The following is a 4,225-nucleotide window of genomic DNA, read 5'->3' on the forward strand; positions in this document are numbered from 1 at the left end:
TTAATACATCTTGTATACATAATAGGATTTTTTTCAGAATCAGATATTTTATTAAGATTTACTTACCATACCCTATTTATGTGCCAGGCACTTAACAGTCTATTAGGAGCAATACCCATTACATTTGGCGAGGCATTGTAAAAGGTGTCGCTTATGCCTGATATGAAAACATTTGACTATACATATAATACCAACACAGACATGTATTTAAAAAAATTGGTAAATTAAAGTAGGTATCTTTTCTATTTGAAAATAAGAAAGCAGTACAAAATCCATTCCCAAATTCATCTTTTACTAATACTGTCATAAGTTCAAAGTCATAGGAATTGAGCCCATGAGTTCCATCGATTGCGATAAAGGATTTACCAAACTTTTGGCACAGTTTAAGGAACATAAGACAAAAATCATAAATGTTAAATTCATAATGAATATCCATTAGTATGCCCTGTTGTTTGTAAAATAATATTGGACATGAGTCTGTAAGCATTCAACCCAAAAATAAACACTGGTTGCATCATCATTGTACATATACCCATCTTTCAAATCAATGCCATAAGAGAGTTTAATGTTTGTGATATCTTTTCTTGTAAGTAAATCAATTCTTTTTAATTCGCCTCCTATGCTATTATGCTATCCTGTACAGTCTGAAGTTTACTAAAAAAGTAAAATATAGGTATAGGATAGTCAAACACACTAGTTTGAAATTGTAAACTCTAGTAAATATTCATGAGTAATATTTAAAAAGAGGTTTAGTGGTAACATTCTTGTTTTAAATTATATTGTGTATATCGATGGCGGAAAGGCAGGACCTCATAATATAGTCTGTTCGCTAAACTCAGACGCAACTTTCTAGATATTTTAATCGGTAATTTTGCCAATTGTAGTGAGATTGCCAAAAAATAATTACTAAATAGTTAATAATCACTAAATAGTTAGTAATTTTGCAAAATTGGCAAAAAACAAAAAAATTATCGACTAAAATATCTAGCCAGTTGGGTCTGAGTTTAGCGAACCGACTATAACTGAAAAATTTGTATAAAATGAGTTACTTCGGTTTTCGCTTTAGAATAAGTGTATCAGCACCTATTAAACAGCTTTTAGAGCTGGGAAAGCCTTTTCGAAGCCTTCCGGAAACTTTCCCAGCTGTAATCGCTGTTTAATAGCTGCCGATACACTTATTCTAAAGTGAAAAGTGAAGTAACTCATGTTATAAAATTTTTTCAGTTAGGAAGTGCTGCCTTTCCGCCGTCGATAAGCAAATATTTTACTTACATTTTTGAAGAAAGTCTCAAAATAAACTTTGAAGAGATATTTATCTGATTTTGGTATTTATGTAAGTGCTCTATATCATCCTCATGCCCATAAAATAGTGTCAATATTTTTAGATACTATTATTCGACTAGTACACCAAATAAACATTTTGCAGGATCCTTGGGATTTTAAAGCTCTTTCTCTATCTTGTTTTGTAAAATAATTTTTTGAGGATCACATACATATACATTTATAATAGGATGTTTCATGTTCTTGTACTCTTGTTTCTCTTCCTGTGCCATCCATACAGTGCAAATCTAAAAAAACAACATAACAGGTGATTACATGGGCAGTTATACTACTTACAGCTTACTTTGTATCTAATCTATTATCTAGTATTACTCTATTAGTATCTACCTACATAAAACTTTTGAAATCTAAATTTTGGATATCAACATCAACCTTAATACTTAAAAAATAAATAATAATGTGGAAGTTACACGTACCTACCTAAAAGTTTTTGAATTGCAATTTTATCAACTGAAAAAGACTGCAACATAATGAGTTTGAAATTATGGACACAGCCACAATATTTATTGTTTCAATTTACATGTAAATAAAATAATAATAATAATCCCATAGATATATAATACTCTAGATTGCGCCCTGCGATCTTAAAATGGGTAACGGTTGCGACAGAGATAAATGAGCCTATTTGGTCGGTAGTCTCTTTTTAATTTAAGGGGAATATCGACGACGTGAATATCCCACTTTATCGAGTAATATGTGTTGACAGTTGGAGCGGCTGGTGACGGGAAATGGTCTTTGGTCTTCGGACGTGGGTAATCGTGGTTCGAATCCCATACCAACTGTACTTTTTTATTTTTATTTAATCAATATTGCGTTTATTAGATATTTTTACATCTGAAAAATGGACCTAAGTAAATCTAGCAGATAATAAATGTATGTATAGTAAGTTAATATTGGAATACATAATTTGTGAACTGCATAGTAAAATAAAAGTCATTCGTTATTAATATAAATTCGTCCTTATTCGAATGATGTGAATGTTTGTTTTGCTTCTACTTTTTTAAAAAATTGTAACAATAGTTTCATAAATAAAAATAATGTCTAATTACTTATAATTGAATCGGTCATTTCAAAAACAGCAAAGTCCACAATTTTCAGAAACTAACTTTTTGAGAGGAATAGACTCCTTTAAGATAAACGTTGTGTGCAAAAACGACACCAGTCCAGTAAAAACATTAGCAACAAAACTACAATATAACTCTGAATTTTGATGTCATCCATTTCATCCATCTTTCGACTATTAATAATTAGTTTTCTTTGCTCTTCTGTAAAATTAGGAATATGTGACTCATGTTGGTTTTGAAATGACCGATTCAATTAATAAATCGATGATTATGTTGATATTAATTATTGGTAATTTTTTACGAATATTTTTAACAATTACTTTATACTATTCTACAATTAACTTATTAAAAAAATAACATTGGCTTTTATATTTTTATTTTCTTATTTGTTATATATTTCTTTGGATAGATTTACTTTAGAGATGTAATAATATCTAATAAACGCAATATTGATTAAATAAAAAATAAAAAAAGTAAAGATTGGTACGGGATTCGAACCAGGATTATCCACGTCCGAAGACAAACGACCAGTTCTCGTCGCCATCCGCTCGAACTGTCAAACCATCTAAAATACTCGACGACAGAGTAGGATAGTGACGTCGTCGATACTCCCCTTGAATTAGAAAGAGACTACCGACCAAATAGGCTCATTTATCTCTGTCGCAACCGTCACCCATAGGGCTTTTCATTCACAGTCATTTGTTTCGAGCTTCTGTCATGTGTCACATAATATTAATAAAACTACGTCATACGTTATTGGTATATACCCATGATACAAACCAAAGACGTATGACGTAGATATGTTAATATTATGTGACACATGACAGAAGCTCGAAACAAATGACAATCGATGAAAAGCCCTATTTTAAGATCGTAAGGCGCAATCTAGAGTATTATATATCTATGAATAATCCTAATCACTTGTAAAAGCAGCTTTACATCAAGGCTATGCAAGTCCAAGTCCGTCTTGCATGGCATATCTCTTGCCTACCCTAACCTTTTTACATCGGAGCTATTTCTGTGCAATTTTAGATACCACTTTCATTGTTGCCAATAGAAGAAATATATCAAAATATTAACTTTAGATATTTCACTTAAAAACTTCAGTCCATAATTAAATATATTCAAATATAAACCACAAATTATTACATCCAATAAATACCATTTAAACTTACACAATAAGGTTAAGTTTTTTTCTAAACTATAAATTTTGTCATATTGGCAACATGAATTTTGACAGGACTTGCATCAAAATAGCATGAAAAATAGAACACGTTTTAATTTTTCGTCTAGCACAGGAATTGCATGAAAATAGCGCGTGGGCATGCGCAGTAGCGTGATCTGTCTTGCATGGCTCTTGCCTAGCATGAAAATAGCATAATGTAAAACTGTCTTAAAAGTAAGGTTAAGATCATAGAGGTATATATTAACATAGAGGGAGCCTACCTTCCGCGCTTCCTGACGACAAGATCTCATGGACTGGTTTGCTGCATCTCTTTTTAACACAATGTATCGAAAATCTATGATGACATTCAGTGTGAATATAGGCACGGAAGAGGAGGACAACTGTAGCAGCTTTACTATGCGTAAGAGTGAAACAGCACTAATCCAAATAAAAAAGATGGTGTCGTCACTTCGCTCTGAATGACACTCTCTCTATGCTAATATTTAACTCTATGGTTAAGATTTTTGACTTGAGAAAACAGAACTGTCAAATTTAAAACCAAACCGCTATAAAATTTTAAAATTCCCGCTAAAAGGAATCTGGCAACATTGCCGTCGTTTGCTGGACATTTAAGGCAAGCGTCCACAGACCCGCA

At 31.9% G+C, this 4,225-nt stretch overlaps 1 long non-coding RNA gene across 2 annotated transcripts; it reads right to left on the minus strand.

Annotated features, from left to right (window-relative positions):
• Positions 1-389: 389 nt before the first annotated feature.
• LOC126884379 (uncharacterized) lies at positions 390-1,819 on the minus strand. 2 transcript variants are annotated; one of them, XR_007697998.1, is made up of 3 exons: positions 1,762-1,819; positions 1,273-1,568; positions 390-654 (listed from the first exon to the last, which is right to left on the minus strand). It is a non-coding gene; the product is annotated as an uncharacterized LOC126884379 (long non-coding RNA). The 2 variants fall into 2 exon arrangements; XR_007697999.1 differs by having other exon boundaries at positions 1,758-1,811.
• Between the last annotated feature and the right edge of the window lie 2,406 nt (positions 1,820-4,225).

The sequence above is a fragment of the Diabrotica virgifera genome, chromosome 5, assembly GCF_917563875.1.
Source record: "Diabrotica virgifera virgifera chromosome 5, PGI_DIABVI_V3a".
In the NCBI taxonomy this organism is placed as follows: Eukaryota; Metazoa; Arthropoda; class Insecta; order Coleoptera; family Chrysomelidae; genus Diabrotica; species Diabrotica virgifera.